This window comes from Festucalex cinctus, chromosome 6 (assembly GCF_051991245.1).
Source record: "Festucalex cinctus isolate MCC-2025b chromosome 6, RoL_Fcin_1.0, whole genome shotgun sequence".
NCBI lineage: Eukaryota > Metazoa > Chordata > Actinopteri > Syngnathiformes > Syngnathidae > Festucalex > Festucalex cinctus.
In genome coordinates, this window is record NC_135416.1 from 9,468,346 (window position 1) to 9,489,145 (window position 20,800).

The 20,800-nt window shown below is 40.0% G+C and overlaps 1 protein-coding gene across 3 annotated transcripts in view; it reads left to right on the forward strand.

The window, feature by feature from the left end:
• tnrc6c2 (trinucleotide repeat containing adaptor 6C2) overlaps positions 1 to 20,800 on the forward strand; it is a 120,608-nt gene that overhangs the window by 64,461 nt on the left and 35,347 nt on the right. Inside the window, exon 1 of one of the 3 annotated variants that reach the window (XM_077525767.1) lies at positions 19,603 to 20,406. The exons of the other annotated variants lie outside the window; for them this stretch is intronic. The gene's annotated coding sequence lies outside the window, so the exon portion shown is untranslated. Of the gene's footprint in view, positions 1 to 19,602; positions 20,407 to 20,800 lie in introns of those variants that run through there. 3 annotated transcript variants of the gene reach the window in all.

The following is a 20,800-nucleotide window of genomic DNA, read 5'->3' on the forward strand; positions in this document are numbered from 1 at the left end:
GTCTGGCTTTGCAAACAACCAACATGTGCATCTGACTGGTTATAATTCCCTACAGTTCTGCACCTGTGCAAAATACAATCAAATATTGTTGAAAAAAAAAACATCTTATTGTCAGCATATGTTTTGATGCATCTCTTTCTTTCTTTCTATAGATTATGAATGTGAATCTAATGTTGGCATATACTCTTGCTTTCCCCCTTCTGCTCCTCTTTCCAGTCCACCGCATGCATCCTGATTTGAACTGGTTGCCCATCCACTCTGACATGACAGTCTAGCCAGCCTGCCTGTGCAGAATCAGTCCGCTGGGGGAACTGAGCACGTGTCAAGCTGGGTCACACATCAGGGTTAGTGTGAAGGCAAATGTTGGGTGGAAACGATGATATTTAACGTTGTGTGTGAGCGAGGAGAGAACAAAGGGATGGACAGGAAGAAGAAGAACTCACGTGGAGAATAAGGCCGAGAAGATGGATGGCGAGCGTGAGATGAAAAGAGACACGGCTCATCTGCTTTTGCTCTTTGGCTGCTGCGAGATTGCAGGATTTCCTAGATCAGCCAAGTGTGGAAGTGAATTTTTCCATTGCTTGTCTCCCTCCCACCCTTCCTTCCACCCATTCACCTCTGTAGTGCACTTTCTCCTTCGCCGTCTTTGTTCCCCTGCTTTGCTCCCTGTCACATAGACATGGATTAACTTTCTATTTTATATCAGATATCAGATTATGCTCTTTTATCCTCTGTGGATTCTGTAGTAGTATAGAAGATTTTTGTAGGGAAATTAAAACATGAAGTGAGATAGAAGATGCCTAAAGCAGTGGAATACAGAAATCTCTACTCTTATTGCATACTGCCATAAACGATGTAATGTATTTTATGAATTGACCACTGTAGCACAAATCTTCAGCTATATTCCTCACTTTTACAGGTAATTACACTCACAGGTAGAAATCGAATGAGATCCAATACAAGAGCTGTGTTCAAAATGTTGCTATAACCCACATGCAGAGAAAATCTGCATGGCAAATGCATGCATCTGTGCTAGGGATTTAGTTATAAATGTCTGCTTGTCCAAAACGTCGTTGGCCATCGTTCTATCTTGAATCCACTTTTCCTGTCTGCCTCCATGCCTCGCTCTCCTCCAGAGTTTGAGATGACCGACGATGGGCCGGCTCGCTCAGCAGCGTGTTCCGCCCCATCATTTGTTAAGTGACCTATGATTAATTGCACGTTATTAACTGAACTGAGATTGTTCTCCAGATACATGACCGTCGATAATCTCAGATTCTTTTCCTAATGGCCCACTAGTCATAATGTGCCTTTGTACTCTGATCCCTCCCTAATGTAGTCCTGCTTTGGGAAAATTCCTTTAATCTGGAGGTGGTGAAGGAAATGATCCAAAAAATCCCACAGGCTGATTATGTTGGAGGATACGGGTAAAAAAAAAAATCAGTTTGTTCATGTGTGAAAACAAATTTTAAGTAACGGTCTTTAGTCCTTTAGTCGGACGTAGTAGCTAGTTAGTGTTTGTTTTTGTTGGTAATAATGTTTTTATTTCCATATTATAATGTTTATATATTGTTATATATTTAACTTTTAGTAATTATTTAAGTAAATGTGATTCGATAGGTATCTTGATATATTTAAAATTAATTATTTGATCGGTTCAATTCGATGCCCTGACATCTTTTAAGTCAAAATGATGTAACCTCAGCATCTCTATAATATTCTTTGCATCTTTGATTGATGATGAACTTTTTTCCCAACAGTATTAAAGGTGCATTGCGGAGGTTGTCACTTTTTTACTCGTGACTGCCACATCTGGCATAAAGCGTAACTGCAACCTCTGCCTCAAGCTTGTGCAGGGTGCATGTGCGTGTAAATGTGCTTGAATATACTCTTTGTTGTTTTTTTTGTTTTGTTTTTTCCAGTTTTCTTGGAGTCTGAGCTGAAGTTTGGTCTGCCTTTTTTTTTTTTTTAACTTTCCTTCCCAATTGTGTCATACAGTAATACTAAATGAACACTATATTCTCGTGGCGTATGTCTCCATGTATGCTTTCTGTGTGGACGTGAATGTATCTTCTGTCTCTTCAAACAAAGGTGGCATTCTCACAGCCCTCGTCTCGCTACACTGCAGTAGACTAACAAAAAAAAACCCCGCAGTGAGTACAAAAGCGGCAAGTCCACGGCGGACGTCTGCTTGCGTATTGCATTCACCGATTAACGCAAAGAGAAGGCTTACTGCTGCAGAGACGCCAGCATACTTGGTTCTCTCGCAACCATTGAAGCTAATCGATTCTACTGGTTTACATTAGCCATAGTCACAGCAGGAGACCGCGGTAATAATGCTGTGTTGACATTAGCCCAGGTGGCAACGTGTCAGCCTGGCATCACCGCATTCTAATAGCGAGCACTATCGTCGTATAATTAATGTTTAATTAGGAAGCGTGCTTCAGTAGTGCTCGGGTCGTTAAGAGCAGCACGCGCACGTGGTTTAAACAAATGTTATCTTTGGGAAGGTAAATCAAGGTGTCATTGTCTAGGGGGGTTTGTGACTGCGCCACAGAACACGCACATATCAGGGCCACTGTGGGTTTCTGATTGTCATTGTTTTGGCCTTTTGCTGTAGTGGAACCCGACTAGTTCACAAACACGATTCACCATATCATCGCTGCTATGTGAAAAACACTTTGGTCCATTTTTGTGTTTTTTTAATTTTTTTTTATTTATTTTTTTTTAATTTATTTTATGCTTTTGGAATGAAAGTGAATGCAGACATCCCCAAAATGTAAAAAATAAATAAAGAAAGAAAGAAAGAAAGAAAGAAAGAAAGAAAGAAAGAGAAAACAATTTATTTATTATATACATTTTATTATTTATTTATTTGTTTTACATTTTTATGCTTTTGGGATGAAACTGAATGCAGTCGTCCCCCAAAAACGTAATAATGAAAAAAATAAAAAATAAAATAAAATAAAAAATAATAATAATCATTTTTTATTTTATTTTATTTTATTTTTTACTTGTTTATGCTTTGGGATGAAACTGAATGCAGACGCCTCAAAAATGTAAAAAAAAAAAAAAAAAAAAAAAATTGGAAAATGGACGTGTTTTTCACATAGCAGCGACAATATGCAAAATTTTGGTTGAACTTGACAAAACTATTCATGCCAATTTGCACATTTTTGTGTTCTTTCCAAGCGCCCTTTGAAAAGAGTTTGCTTAATGTCTCGAGATGATGCAATTTTTTTAAATTAATTGAATTATTACACTGTGACAAATATCAAAATAGGCATCGGCCTCAAAAAAATCCATGTGGATCAAGGCCCTAGGTTTTACCCTGGACTGAAAACATTTTTTGAAAATGACCATCACTGGGACATGTAGAAGAAGCAGGTTTCTCGCATGCTGTTTTTTTTTTTTTCCCCCATACCTGTATAAAAGTACAAATTGCGCCTAGATGCGGCTTTCCGGTAGCCCTCTATTTTTCCCAACTGTAGCTTGGTTTACAATGTTCTCTAGGTTGTTATTTGAAGACAGATCCCTCTTCCCCTGCACTGTCAGCTATCAGCCAGTGGAGGAAGGGCAAGAAAATTGGGGTGGAGGTGTGCGTGTGCGTGCGTGTGTGTGTGTAGGGCATATAGAGCAGTTGGGGGAAGGAGATGCAGAGCGAAAAAGGGAGTCTACAGCTGGAAGAAGCAGAAATGAGCACAGGCGTGAAATTGGCACTGTACCCTCCACCACCCGCAGCCCCCGTTCTCATCACCAGACCTCCGCCCACCCTCCCACCTCCCATCCCCAACCACCACTTTCTTATCCCCTCCGCTCAGTTTCACGCGTGAAAACAGCACCTCTGCTCTGACTGTAGCCGTGCTCGTGTGGCTACCCTCGCGAGCAAAGTGTGGCGCTTGTACTTCTTATGCCCAAGTGATGCATCGTCACTCCAATCATATACGCATCATTAACACCCACACACATGCAGCACCCAACCATTTCTGCTCCTTGTATGGAATGGTCATAACTCACCTTAATTGTATTTGGTAGGTGGTGCTCAGACGCATTGTGCATGATGAAATGTAGCCAGTAAGTGGAGTGAGGGCAAGACACTGGATGGAGGGAAATAGTCCACCTATTGGCCCCTTGCAAAACACACTTTATGCATTTATGGTGCCTTCAAACTCACCCTTGGCTCGGATAAAATACACTCATTAATGAGTAATAGGAATGGCACTTAAATGCAGAAATTAAACACATTCACTGTATGAATATTTACTTTGGCCGTCTGCATACATGTACGTGCATTAATACATCTGCATGGGTAAAAATGTGCTCTCTGTATGATGTAGTGCTGCTCTTCACAAAGCTTTACACCTAATTTTTGTCTTCATGGGCTACTTTATAGTTATGGCTTCCCTCAGAGAGCCGTTATGAGGGTGAAACCAAATAAATGTTTAATTGTCTCATTGTGTTATTACATACTGTATACATAACAAATTGATGGATTACTAGTTTTAAAATCAGAAGTCAAGGATAATACTTTGCTCAATTATTGTTCAAAAAACAGTAACAAAAAAAATCTTAACAAAATCTCAGTATTATCATTGATTACACATGACAATTTGACAATTTTAGTGCAGAAAGTTGACACGCACGATTTTCGCCTTTGATTGCATTAAAGGATGTAGCGGGCCTGATCGGGCCCCCGGGCCTTGAGTTTGAAACCTGTGCATTACACAAACAGGATTTTGGTGCCGATCACAGATCAACGAGTTTTAGAAAAATGATAATTGATCGCCGATCCAATCATAAAATGCACCAATAGATTTATTTGAGCAACTTGTTTATTTCCTGTAGGCCTACATTATTGAGTCCACAAACAGAACCATTGGACCTTAAACATCTCTCAAAAACTCTACACACAAAAAAATGCTAACAAATAAAACCTGAAACCTTGCGTTATGAACAATAGCAAAGATGTTTCATTATTATTAGTCTAATCATAATTTATTGTCTACAATGTTTTAAATCTAATTGTTGTCTGTGGTCTTATTGGATAGCAGGCTTACTACGATAAATCCTTGTCAAATAGGGGGGAGTGCCCCTTTTTTTATTTTATTTTTTGCTGTACTAGAATATAGTGTAATTGCACACCCACTACAGTAGGTGGCAGTGGTGCTGTCATTGTCATAGAGCACGCGAGGAACAGGCAGCATTCTTATTTTAGATTTCATTCAGCTAATGAGCTAGCTGATGATTGTACAGGCGCACTGTTAATATCACCTTTGCTCCTCATATGCATGTACTGTATAATAATGATTTCAGACTCCTGCACACTTGGCATATGTCTGTTTGCGCGCACAAACGTGCACTCGTGTGTTTCTCCCTGGACAGCTTTGTTAATCACTGTCGTAGTAAATCAGGGGCCTGGGGTGCAATAGTGGGTGGCATATTAAGCTCCTGTGACTGGTGAAATGTTTGCGTGCTGATTTGTTGACTAGATTGGATGTAGATAATTAAAGAAGTAGCTGTGCTGGCCATGTGAATCTTCCCTTTTCGGTGTCATTTAAATGTGCGGTTTCAGTGCTAATACTGTAAAAGGTGGTGATGAAATTATGCAGTAACAAATACAAGTACAAAAATGTATAATTGCCTTTGCTGAGGTGTGATAATCACACACACTAAGGGTATGGATAAATCCTGCCAATAATAAGGAGAGATGTATTGATATTAAAGCTGCACTAATTACATTTTTCTTATCTTGTCCCTGAACCTCTTGGTTTGATTTCCTGCTCACTCATTAAGTCTGTACGTTCTCTTGATCCTGTCTTGGTACTTTTTATCCATAGACAAAACAGAAGCATCATACAATGACTTACAAGGACTTTATTTTCTCCAGAGAAAGAGCTCAAAATGAAAGCCAATTGGACAGATGGTAGGAATGTCATATTATTGTATAGCTTATAGAGAAACTATATAGCTTAACTAATAATTCATTACTTGAGTAATCAATTGAATAACTATGATAATCAAATCTAAAAAAAAAAAAATGCCACGTTTGTCACAGACCTAGAAACCATATAAATATAACTCCTCGCATTATTACATTAAACAACAAAAATCCAGAATAATAGTTTTTTAACTTATGTTTGTCATGACTGTGTTTTGTTTGTGACAAATGTCTTCTGTTTGGTTTTATTTGACTTTATTTGAACTGATACAAGAAGCAGTCAGCATGTAACTACAGTCTTTTTGTTTTATTTGAACTCATGCAATCGGCATGTAACTATGGTATGTCAAGAATCTTTAATCTCTTTATATGGTCAGAAGCCAATCAGTTTTACCCGCGTGGTAGCCAGCAGCGAATCAGATTAATACATGTCAGTCCTGTTTCAGCGACCTATCAGGGACCTACCACATGTTTGACCGTAGCCAATCAGATCCATTCACTGTTTATATAAGCCTGTCTGAGAAGGGTGTGTTTTGTCAGATTATTACCACTGTTCCTCTGTGCAACTCTTGTTGGTTCTCCTCTACGCAAGTTATGTGAATGAATAGTTCAAATCTTATTTGTGTCTGCGCTTTGGGATCCAACTCCAGAACATAACAATGTTAAGTTACTGGAATGAAAGGGTGACAAGGTGACAAAAAAATGTATTAATTAAATCTGATCATTTAAAATTTTGGTACAGATTTTAGCAAGCATCTTGGAAGTTAACGTAAAATGATGTGGCGGACCAGATCTGGCCCCCGGGCCTTGAGTTGGCACCTTTGCTCTATTGGGTTAATCAAAATGTCTTTGGTGAATAATCATGTCTGTTAAGGGTGTTTGAATGGCAAAATGGCTTGTGGGGGTGCAAATGCATACTGGTTGGTTTTGCCATCAGAATACAGGTACTGTAGTGAGTTCTAGGTTTAAAAAAATAAGAAGTCAATATTAGAAACCAAATGACTTTCTACTGCAGTCCCATGCGAGCAAGAGGAAAATGCAACAAACCTCTCTGCATTGTTATCTCTTGCTCCGCCTTCCCTCAGTAGCAAAAAAAAGGACGGTAATTCTAATGGGGTCCTACTTCACACCTCCAATTTGTCTTTTACCGCTCCTTCCCTCCCTCCTTCACTTCTCTTCTATCCCCACTGCCACCATCTCCTTTATCCCTCTGCAACCATGGTGCAAGGTGGAGGTGTGTGAGTGTGGGGGGGGACACGCCTCAGGGATTATACAGCCCTCTCACATGAAAGATTCATGATGCACAAGTGTGTACGTGCATGTGTATGTCAGGCATGGCTGCAAAGGGGAGCAGAGACAGTGGGGGAAAAGGGAAGAAAGTGGGGGTATAGTAGGTACAGAGTGTGAGACAAATAGGTTGAGCGCAGCAGGGTTTACTCTCCAGGTTGGGAATATACTACTGAGTACTGCACACACAGGAACACACACATAAATAATGTCACAGTCTTGGTTTTGTTTATTTTGTTTTTTGGGGGGGGGGCGGCTGAAAGAAATTACAAAACGTTCTTACCAGTTTGTACAGTAAATAACAATTATTTACTATATTTATTTGAGATTATTCTACCACCAATGTGTAGTGCGCGCTTGCCTGATAATTCCAGGGTTGGAATCTGGCCTCATGGCTTCCTGTTGTTATGTACTGGAGTTGGATCCCAAAAACTCAGACACAAGTAAGATTTTAACACTTTATTCGCATAACATCAAGAGACGCGGAATTAACCCGACTAAACCAGAAACAAGGAGAATGTGTCAAGAATCATGAGACACTAAGCTAACTTGGGCAGAGAAACAGCAGAGCCAGCTGAACAGAGGAAAAAATCGGCACCAACGCATATCAGACTTATATAGACACTGAATGGATCTGATTGGCTGTGGCCAGACATGTGGCTAACAGGACTGACATGGAATTATCCGATTGGCTGTTGACCAGATAAAGAGATTAAAGATTAAAGAAAGACAGTTGAAGGATATTAAAGATTCCTGACACCACATAGCTTCTGACATCACATAGCTTCTGACCAGTTGAAAGATATTAAATCAGATTTTTTGTTTTGGTTTTTGAGGGTTCATAGGGAATCAGGAGCATCCAACCTTCTGGTACCCAAGACTAAGCAACCAACATTTGTATTTGTTTTTGGATGAAGTGATACTCCGGCAAACACACGCACTTCTCAGACTGCTACTACACATAGTCATTCGATCAGATTGGTTGTGACTAAGTAAAGGATTAAAGATTGACATCACAAAGCATAAAACCAGTTGAAACATCACATAGCGTTTTTCCAGTTGAAACCAGATGATGGTTACATCAGTTCAAAACAGACACTTGTTACATCAGTACATAACAGACACGTGACCTCACGGTCATGAACCCAAACTTAACAGGTCATGAACTCAAACTTAACCCTGGCGTGACCCCAGGCATGACAATAATGATCGAAACTTGCTGTTTGACGTCCGAGTATGCTCAGTTGAGCACTTGATGAGTTTGGCATTTAAACATAATGTTAATCTCAGCGTTCTCCCCTATGCAATGTCAGTACAAACAAAAGAAATCCTTCTTTTAAACACTCTAAAAAACTGTTGGGTCAAAAATAACCCAAATTGGGTCAAAAACAGGATTTACCCAACTGTCTGGATTAATAATTTTCACTCAAAACTACCCCCCAAAATGGGTTGTTTTGTACTAATAAATAACCCAAAATAATGTTTTTCCATTTTTATTTATCAAAATGAGTAACTCACAAAACAACCCAATAACTTGGGTTTTGGGTTATTCTCTTGAACCAAATTATTTGGGTTATTTTTGACCCAACTGTTTTTAGAGTGTACAGTATGCTTGGTCTTTAGCGATGGTTCCTCTGCCTCTCCTTATATTTTGTTTTGATGCAAAACAGGAAGCCAGCAGTCACTTAATTTAAATGATGATGTATTTGTAACACTTAACACATGGATTATTTTGGAATCTATTTCTTCCTTTCAAACCTTTATGCCATGAATCTTGCTGTTGGCTAATTCTTTTATAGCGCAAAATAAAACCTGTGCATAAAGGAAGCTGCAAAGTGGTCCGCCAGACTCTATTAACAGTTGGCATTCATAAAACAATCACTTCTCCCTTGACCCGCCCTCGCTTTCTCTGCCGGATGCGTGCCAAGAATGGCCGTCTGGCAAAACGAGCAGCCTTCCGAGGAAGTGTGCCGTTGTGCCAAGAGTCTGTTGGTCCAGGACAACTCAATTCATGAGGCTGTGAACAGATGGAGGAAAGGAAGAGTGGCAGTGATGTGTTTAATGCGTATGTGTTTATCAAAACCTTCAGTGGGTGACCCTAACGGCACCTTGCAGGCCTGCCTCCCATCCCCACTCACTCCAGCATCCTCAAATTCCTTTTTATTATGGCCGCCTTTGATTGCATTTCAGATTAAAGAGGTGGACAGCGGGCTGGAGCAGCGACTAGACTGAAAGAGATGGATGAGAATGAGCGATACACAACGCTGGATGTGTGCAAGGGCAGTTGAAGAACAGACAGACAGAGCTTTTAAATGAGAGATGTACAGAAAGGAGTTGGGGTGGGAGGGGGTGGGAGACGAGAAAAAGAGCCTCTAGGGAAGCATATTATTTGGACGCCCCCTTCCCAAGCCCCGTCCTCACATTGGCGCAGCAGCAAATGAGAGAGGCCGAGTATCCACTATTCCAGTGACCTTGCAGGTCATCTGCAGGAAGGCGACATTAATCAAACTGACGTCCAGGCTGAGGTGGCTGATATAGTTACACACACAACAATACTACACACAAATACGTACACGCATCCATACATATATTCACACTTTTCTGTTTCTACCTCCTACTCCAAACTGTCACCATCATAAAAGCTTTGTTAACAGTCAAGACAACGGTATATAACACAAATGGCCAATAACTTGGGTTTTGGTCCATAACATGTTGATCATTGTTTTCCGAAGTAAAAGCAGATGCCTGCAAATATCTTATTTTGAAAAAAAAAAAAAAAAAGATAATCCGTCTGATTTTATGGAGCACAACTCCAGAAAGTATTAAACTTTTTTGAGTTCCAATCCTCTTTATGTCTACCTTTTCCTTCTACCGGTATTTTTGTCCACTCTAGCATCGCTCTCTTGCCTCCATCTCTTTGCATTGCCTCAAAGCCTCCTTGGAGCACGTAGTGAATTAACCCATCACTGCATCTTCATAATGGACTTCTAAATATCAACTCTTGCCTCTGGTTATGCCACCAACATTTACATGGAATTGAAACAGTCGCCTTCGGGCCACGCGCAAATAGTTAGATATTGATTTTCTTGTTTATTGCTGTTTGTGTGTATGTTGCGATGGGGGGTGGTAGTTGTGGCTGCTCTGGGTGAGGGGTATGTGCGTAATGAATACGCCAAGGGATGTAAAAACTGACATGCCATGTGAGATAACTGATAGTGGCCTTTCTGTGTTTCCGCTATTGTGCCCTTTTCCCTTGGTGGAAAACATAAATACAGTATATGTATATGCACCTGGAGAAACAATCATTATTGTGTAAGGCATTCATACTAAAGGGAATGCTAGATGCAAAATATTTTAATGAACATTGCCATTTGAACTCGCGTATTGGGGTAAATGGGAACTACATTAATTAAGGAGCGCTATATGGTGGCTTTGAACTCAACTCAAAGTAGTTCAAAACAAGCAGCATTACGGCAGAGTGAACTCAAAAAAGAAACTTTAAGCTGTTTATTGCCACTGCTTGTTCAAGTTTACTATAAAACAAAGTATTAAACATATATAATTATTCTATACGTTGTGTATTTCAAACAACCACACATTTGTCCTCTGCTAGCTTAATGCTAATCACACAAAATTCCATAGACATTAGACAAGCTAACAAATTTCATCGCGAGTGACAGTGTTATACTACTTAAAGCAAAGGATATTTAAACGCAGAGAGTGCAATTACACATTGTGTATTTAAAAACAACCACAGCTTTGCATTAAAAAAAAATCATCTTAGCTTAATGCTAACAAACAATTAAAAGGCTAACAAAGTTGGGCTAATGAATAGCATGAATGCGGCAGTCTTGTAACACTTTCAGCAATGGCTAATTGAACACAATATTCACTGGCATTTGTTTTCTTTAGTAACAATTAAGAATGTTAAAAATTGAACTCTGACTCAGCATCACATTCCTTATTTTCATTTGTCATCAATGGTTGGTTGTTTACATTTTGAAATTGTGTTTCACCTTACAGAGTCTATTGTTAAAAAAATAATAATGCAGAGTTGCCATGAGTCATAGCGGTAGTCTATCATCAATGCTCTTTTTTTATGTTTAATCAAATTGCTCCGATTTTACTCCCTATACTACTCAACCCCCACAGAGGTCGCAAATGCAGGGTGGATAGTCATGATATGATGTTCTGTGTAATATACCGCGTCACTCACCATTATTGAGCTTTATTCATTTTTTATTTGGCATTCCGGCAGCATCTTTCAACATTTACATGTCATTTCTAAGGCAGTTGCAATTCCTACTTTTATAACAGGCAAGTGACATGCATGCAATCCCAGCCTGGCAGTTAGAAGTAAAGTCAACAAGCAAGGTTGTACATGGTGACGGTCGTGTGTGCACGAGTCGGTCAATACTGAACAATCAATACGAGTAGCAGACACTCACCAGAGGCGTGTGTGTTTTATTGCGCGTGTGATATAGAATGGAAGACAGACGAGTGTGTCTGTGCGGCTTGGTGGCGGTGGTCTCGGTGTAGTTATAGGAGGCTGAGTAAATTGTGACCGCTTGTCTGTGTTGATGATAGTATTGATCTGGTGAAGATCACCTGAAGGTCGAGATGTGTTGTCTCTCTTTTGGACCGGCGATACTTACATGGTGGCTTTCCAAATGCGGGCTTATACGAGTGAACGTTCCACAATTCTGCGATTGATTTCACATATGCACACATTTCACCCGTCAGTTTTGAATAGATAGTATCTTGTGAAATGACCTTTTTGTGATTGACAGTTGCACTACCTTCATTCTCCATAGGTTATTAACACAAGGATGGAACGGAAAGTCGACTTGCGAGCTCTTAATTAGTCATTTGATTCCATAAAGGCAATCAATTAAGCTTAAGTGTGCAATAAATCTGATTAAGCAGTCAGTTCCCAAAACCCCATCAAATCCATGCAGGTCTTTGAGCATGATAATGAGTTTGTAAATGAAAGTGGGTGTGGGTTAATAAGTGATGGCGCTCACCCACAAACACACAAAACGTGATGCACAAACCACAAGGATGCTTTCCCCCCCCCTTTTTCTTTGGGTGCTAATTCCTCATATTAGCTATTGGGGGAGAAGGATAAGTGGGGCATAATGCGGGGCAATTGTGACAAAATAAAGCAAGGTCATCAGGAATAGGCGGACCTTTAATTAATAGATGAACTCATTACAAAAACAATGAGTGTGTTTGTAAATGCTAATTAACAAGATATAATTCATTTGGAATCTAAATTGTAGCATTAATGCTGCGCCGCTTTTATTTTGCCGGTGTGCACTAGATTTGGCGACTGCGTTGGCCTCGTTGGTGAAGACGCCACTGTATCATTCCTCATTATTCTCTGGCACCCTCCTTCCATCCTCCCCTCTCCCCCTCGCTGGCCTTTACCTACTTGCCTGTCTCAAGGGAAATAACCACAGTTCCAAATCGCTGTCCTATACTGCACTGCACACATTCGTAAACACGCACACATTGACAGTATAGACATTCATACACACACAGTTGCTGTGGCGATGCTGTTTACTCCAACTCTCATCACATATAATATAATATGCAGCATCCAGAGACACGGCATTACTCTAAGGGATTAGAAACATTTACACTGCATTTGTGTGAAGGTCATAATCTAATAGAAATGTATTCATTTTTATGACTATCACAACAGTTATTGCAGGCATTGTGTACATCAGTGTGTTTCTGGAGACATGATATTGGATCTTCTCTGTTGTGAGCTGATGTAATATTTATTCTGGATGCGAGTAAATGAAAAGGATCCCTCTAGTATTCAGCGCAGCACACTTATCTTGCCTTATCTTGTCTTTCTTAATGGAGGGGATTCACATAGTTGATTAATTAATCATTAATACTGTGTCGGATTTATTATGTGCAATTGGTAGTTGATCAACACATCTTATGACGTGACAATCTGTCAACCACGATGCAATTTGTTTTTTGTAATCCTTATTTGAACGCTCACCCCATTGGTGTCAAACATATGGCCCGTGGGCCAGAGCCGGCCCATCAGGGAGTTAAGTTAAGGAATTTCAGATTACTCTGCAATAAGAAAATAATAAATGGGAATATTTTCAGAATGTACTTTGTAAAAGTAGCCCCTGAATTAGACACCCCTGGTTTACACTGTGCAATACCTTTGCAACCTGCAATACTTGAATGGTTGAATGCCGGCATATTTGTCTCTTTCTGCACTAAGTCTACTAGACTCTATTACATCCATCCATCCATTTTCTGAAAAAAAAAAAAAAAAGACTTTTTTTTTTTTTAATTATTAAATTAGCTGGCAAAGACTCTCCTGTAGCTCACCCCTGGCTCTGATGAGGACTAGCAGTACAGAAAAAGGATAGATGTACGACACTGACGTGAAAACAAGTGTTCAGAATGTTCCCAGATTCTCCCATTCCGTTAAAAAAAATTAGGTTAATTTTCCTGATTCTTACAATCAAGTCAAATGCCATTGCCTCCTTAATGGGTATGCACTTCCAGTCCGTTGCTAATGCTTAGCTTCACCCATCTTGAGAAAGGGAGACTATAAATGCTTTCACCCGCCCAGTCCCTTTTTGCATATGTCAAGTCCAGCCTGTGGAAATGTCACTTTGAGCCGAGCGGTAGTAGCTCGCCGTCTGCATTTTGATTGCTCACATGCATTAAGCACAGACTCCCAAGGAAGGTTGTGTATTCATAATCAATACAGCCGCATCCAACTCATCTGTCATTGGCAAATACGACTAAACACATTCTGCAAAGCTCCATCTTGGGAGGGAGGATTTCAAAGATCTGCCTTTGAGCTGGCACCAGAGGTTTAGCAACCATTCAAGATTATGTGTGATTAGATGTTCAAATTGTTGTTTCAGAGTGGGCCTTTGTACTACAGAGTGAAGTGAAATTCTTTAAATACTGTTCGAAATTTTTTTTTGTGGAAGTCAACCTTAAATAGTTCTTGACAATAATATGTTATACGTGACCTCACTAGTCTAAACGTGACATTCTGATGAATATTACATTTGTGGAATAAGAGTTATGAAGCAAAATGCAGCCATTTTTATCCATCTCAGGGGGCGGCCATTTTGCCATTTGCTGTCGACTGAAGATGACATCACAGTTGTTCAGGGCTCAGGTAATGACCAATCACAGCTCACCTGTTTTTTGAAGCTGCGCTGTGATTGGTTGTTACCTGAGACATGAGCAACATTGATGTCATCTTCAGTCGACGGCAAGTGGCAAAAAATGGCCGCGCCCTGAGATGGATAAAAATGGCTGCATTTTGCTTCATAACTCTTATTCCACTAATGCAGGATTAACCAGAATGCCATATTTAGACTAGTGGGACTGCATAGAACATATTATTGTCAAAACATGTTTTGGGTTGACTACCCCTTTAAATGTAATGACTGATATTATGTGTTTGGTATTTTGGGGGTTTCTAGAGTCATTTCCTTTGCCTCTAAGGGATATTTGGTGCTACAACCCTAGAAGGTGACAAGTTATGGCAAAGAAGGAAAGTGTGATTGATAACCTTGCGACATAGCAGTAGAATAACAGCAAATTGCTATTCACATCTCTATCCGATGGCTGCTCAATACAATAAGGCAAAGTTGATGCTAAGTCAATAAACGAACGGAATATTCAAAGTCGATTGTGTTGAACCTTGATGTGGAAACTCACCACTCAGGCTCACACATTATTTTTTACACTTGAAAAAAAACATTAGAACGTCTGCAGCATGTCAACTCGTCTTCAGAAAACCTCCCTTCTTGTACGTTAACTTCTTGTTAGGTTCAGAATTTTTAAATTTTACTCAAATCATTGCATTAACAGGTCATAAAGTTTTAAGTTTTAACACTGAGAGTTTATATTCTGCCCTTTTATTTCTCGACTTCAGATGGCTTTCTGTGAAATATGTTTTGACTCAAACAAAAGCGGAGGCTCCCGGGATTCTTTTTGTGCAATTTTCCTGGTAATGTTTTATGAACGCGCGGGATTATTAATGTTTCTGGGTAGGGATACTTCCTCCTATGGGAAATGTGTTTAAATGACAAAATGTAGCCACAGAGCACATGCATTAAATATGCATGTAACCACTGAAGACACTGCTGAGGGTTTGCATCTGCAATATGGGACCAAAATGATATATAGACAGACACTATATTCATCCACAAGGGAAAATGTGTGTGGTGTGCGTGACTCTGATTTTGCGCACGCACGTGCATGCTTGTGTGACTCTGTGCAGACTGCAGCGTCTGACTTGGAATAAAAAGAAAGGACGGGAGAGCAATCTGGAAGAAAACAGAGCAAGGTCTTTGTCTGAGTGGGGAAGACGTGAACGACTGCTTCTGCTGCATGTAGTAACTTGCGTCTGTTTTTGCTTATCAGAATATCTGGCAGATCTTTTCCCATTGGCTCGCCTGTCAGCAACCTGCCGAAATGTGAAAGCAATTATGCAAATTGGAGGAGGCAAAGAAACATTCAGGAGTCACCGAAAAGAATAGATGGGATTAGATGGAGAGAGCAAGCGTGAACACGATGTAGCCTACATGCTAAAACAGGAAAGTATACGCTCATATACACAAATGTCTTGCCTTTTTTGGGACACCACCTCCAGCAGATGGTGCTGTGTTGGAAAAAAAAATCACTTCATTTATATTTAATGCAGAGTAGTGATTCAATTGCCAAAAATCTGTATAAACCACAAATATGTAGTTGTTGGCAATCTCAATTAACATCCCACCAAGCATTCTTTATTTGTGTATAATACAAATTAATAATTTTATTTTCCTGTCAACCTCCTTTAGTGAGCATTGCAGATGTGCCACATCTTTTATATTTAATTTTGGTTACAAATACTAGACTGGCCTGCCAGCAGTCCAGACCTGACCCCCGTTGAAAATTTGTGGAATACAACAACAGGAAAAATATGGATACAGAAACCCCGGACTGTTGAGCAATTGATGAAGAATCTTTGTATTCAAATGAATATAGGTTGAAATGTATTTGCAAATCATCATATTTTCAAATTTTAAAATAATCAGCGTCACTCAGTAAGTCATCGTAATGTGATAGAAATAACAGTTAATGAATGTACTAGTGCACTCAGCATGTAATATATTGCTCAATGACGCTTGCAACTTTCAAGTGTTTCTGAGAGCTTACTCACATGACACTGTATTTAAGTGGTGTGTACAAGCCCCAGAATAAACTCCTGCACTGACTGACATAGTTCACAATCCACAATGAACTACATGTGCCTCGAGGCATTTTTTTCCTTTTCCTGATGACATTCCCCTCTGCTCTCACCCTTCTTAACCCCGAGTGTGGAACATCTGCTTTCTCCATTCTATTGGCGCTGGCTGTCTCAAAAGCTTTGGGCATTTTGCCTTAAAATGGAGAAGAAAAAAACTTTTGGCCAGGGCCCCCTGGCTTTCTCATTAGTAGTCTCTGTGAGTGATGTGTAGGAGCCCTCAGCATTTCTAAGCAAGTTCTCACTGGTCAGTCGTCCCCTTTGTAATGTGCAGTCTTGACCTGTTCCCACTGCACTCTGTGTGCGTGTGTATAGTCTGCACGCCGAACATTCATTTCCATGAGAAAGGAGCGTAGAGAATGGACAGGGGCAACGTTTTCTTTCTCCAGGATGTGTGCAGACGGGGATCGTGGGGGCAGGAGGGCGACCTCATCCATCATCTCGTGAATAGGCAGGAATTATGGCCCCGTGTCTCTGTACTGCACCTGATCAAGACATTTTTGACAAAGGTCGGGTAGATATGAAAAAGTTGTTGAATCCGATAAATGAAGTTCTGGATTTAGAATAGGTTCACATGAAGCACCATAAGAGCTGCAATTAAACTCCCACTAATGCTAATGTATTGAGTGGTTACACTGACATATTATTTCACATCAAAGGGAAGTGAAATGGTCTTAGCGAGCATTTGCCTCTTTACACGTCACGCTAACACAGAGAGCCATTAGCATTCATTATTAAAAGTGTCTTTCAGGACATCTGACAAATCTAAGTGTGCTGTATTCATTTCTCTAGCATTAACAGCTTCTTGTTGTGATGATAAATGAGAGCTAATCAAGACAACAAAGGCGCTAGATGTAAAACCAGTGTTAGCGATAGTGGCGCTACTATATGGGATTTCACTGTGTGATAAGTATCTCAGAAAATATTAGTTTTGACAGTATCTGGTGAAATACAGACCAATATTACATTGGTATTATTTTTTTATACCGTTGGGCATTATTGTGACCCGTTTTGGGCTTTTTGATGGTTCTGACCAAGTCATTTCAAAATAAGATAACGCCCAGGGGTTAAGCTCTGACACCTTGCTACCATTTCATGCAAATGAAAATGAAGGAGAGATTGTCTGTACAGATGTCCTCCCTCTCTGTAATACAGCATTTTTAAAATATTATGTAATTCATAAAAGACCTACTCACTTTACAGTGGTAAACAATAAAAGCAATTCTAATTAAAGAATGTGTCACTTTTATAAAATACGATGCATGTGTGTGTTGACAAGTGTTGAGTGGAAGTAAGAAAAGTGTTACCCTCCATTAATTTGTGATAGCTCCAGTATTTCCTCATGGGGGAGCCTCCACACTGAGAGGGATGGCTGGTCTTCATCCCTCTCACTGTGGACGAACTCCTCCTGGGTGCCTTTCCTTACAGGGTACTTCTGTGCCCCGCCATGTTGTGGTTTTCGTGTGTTTGTTGTGTTTTTGGTGTGTCTGTGGGTACGATCATGGGGATGTGTGTGTGTGTGTGTGGGGGGGGGGGGGGGGGGCTTTTCATTTTTATTGTATTATGGATGTTCAGCACTTTGAGTTGCATTTTGAATGTATGAAAGGTGCTATATAAATAAAGTTTGATTGATTGATTGATTGATTGATTGATTGATTGATTGATTGATTGATTGATTGCACTTGTCTTTATTGTTGGGGTCACAGATGAGTTAGAGTCTATACCAGCTGACTTTGGGCAAGAGTTGGTCAAACGCAGGGCACGAATGGACAAACAACCATTCACATTAACACCCATGTGCAATTTATACACTTCAATAAACCTGCTAAACATGCATTATTTATTTATTTATTTATTTTTTTATTTTTTAATGAGAGAGGAAGCTGGGGAATGCCACAGAGCATTCGTATATTTTGCAGAACAAACTAAGACACTATATTGTTTCTCAAATCCCAAGAGAAGTTCTTGTACTATAGGTTAAAATGTTATTATTTTAAGCAGACACAAATGATGTAGGCATGGGCAACTTAAATCTTGGAGGGGGTCACTTTTTTTTTAATCAGTGGTATTATGCAGCTACATAAGATCATGCACTTCCTAACCAGATGTGTTTTTGTTGTTGTTTTTTTACAGTCCACCCCAACGTTTTTTGGGGAAAACATAAATAATGTCTATCAACATTTTTTGAAGAATTTTGGGGGGATTTGTCGGGGGGGGGGGGGGGGGTGTTAATCAAGGCGCCACTCAGAGTGTGGTCAGGGGCCACACGTAGCCCAGGAGCCACCAGTTGCCCATCCTTGACCTATTCTTTTTTCATATATACTGCACTGGTTACACGTGAGCTGGAGCCTATCTGTAAAATAAATACAGATTTCATCCATGTTTAATTAATCGCTTTGAAAACTTTGCTTCTGTGAGCTTTGTGAGGCTACATCACAGAGACTGTGTGCAGTCATTTTACTGCCTGACTGTGCATATGATCAAATGGTCTGATGGGAGTCACTCACTTGTAGCGAGGAACCAATATAGCTCAAGCAAGCAATAATAAATATATGTAGATAAAAATACTCCGCACCTCGCCTGAAGTCAGCTGGGATAGACCCTAGTGAGGAGAAGAATGGATGCAAGTAGTGAGAGGAATGCTGTTTATTGTAAATAAGCAAAAGTATATATTTTTTCAAAGTATCATTACTACACATCCCTGCATGACTTGATTTTTTATTATTATTATTTTTTTTTACCCCTGCATGACTTTACTTTTTGACACAGTCACTAGGAGTGGTGACTTATGACTTAGACAAATATGAGTTAACTTATATGGAAAATGCCAATGGATGGGTTGATTATTGCTGTTGTTTGGGATTAATAATATTATATGGTGAGTTTTAAAAAAAAAAAATTCAAAGAAAGAGCACATCAGATAGTCGGATTGTACTGTAGTGTTCCTGGTGGTGTGCCCCTATTATTTATTTATTTATTTATTTATTTATTTATTTATTTATTTATTTATCAACCAAGCGCATCCATCCAAACACTGCTTCGGCCCTGCTTGGTAGGCGGGGGCGGAGTTTCGTCGCATCTCCCGATTGGCTGCTCGGTAGTGACGTTTCCGGAGCCGCTTCCTGGTCTGGCTGCTCTCCGGGGGGAGGAGGAGAGAAGCGACACTGCGGTGTTTGCTCGTCTCAACAAAATGGCTGCGAGACCACTGACGCCGAGAGCTCACTGATAACGCCTGCCATGACTGTGCTCTGCGCCGTCTGGACCCTTGCAGAATGTATTTTCCAGGAGTCGCTTCTCACTTTGCATTCGTGGTAGCCGGCGCGTTACAAGTCGTGCCGTTGGTCACCTAAAAACGAAACATTTCTTTTTTTTTGCACTTTAAACCAAGTTGGCCGGCTGGCTTTCGGACGCCTGTCGGCTCGCTCGGACTAAAAACAAACAAACTGCGCAATTCTTTTTTTTTTTTTCCTTTCTTTCTTTTTTTGGGGGGGTGGGTTATCGAGGCTCAACTTCTATAGGCGACGTTGTCTCCAACAATTTAGCTGCGTGTTACAAGGTCAATCTTATATCGTTTGTTTTTGTTGTTGCCTACGCTTCCTCCCCCACCCCGCCCCTTTAAACTATATCGTATATGGCGTTTTGAGTTTACAATTTTTGAGGCGTTTCTTTTATGTTTTACTCAAGCTATACATTACAAAATTGTGGTTTTGTATATGTGGCTGAGAAAGGGGGCGTTGTTTACCTCGGTATTCTGTCACCAAGCTGCTACGGCGGACGCCGGCGAAGCTGCCAAGTCTTGACTGAATCTGCTCCATTGCTTTACGGGTAACTTTGGAGAGGACACCGGGGATTGATTACAAGCTGCCAAAGCCGTGTTTAACGCAAGGTAAGTTCAAATTCATCACAGCTCTCGTCTTTTTTTTCCTTGTCTATTTTTTTTAAGTCCTCAAATGATGACGTTCACTGCACTACGTTGTTTTGTGTGTTCTTCGGAATACATGTGCTTGCTTCACTGGACTTTCCAGGCGATGTAAACGGTGTGATGCTGAATAGTAGTTGGATTATTATTATTATTATTATTATTATGTGCATATACATTTCAATAAATACATTATAAACCGCATACGATGGAACTGGTCGTGTAACTTTAGTGTTAATATCACAGCTCTTATGTGTATGGTTGAAGGGACTTGAGAACACTGCACATGTGAATAGTTTCTTTCACATAGCAAAGGAGGCATTGCATTACGTCACTTTAATTTGTATAAAAGATAATTGAC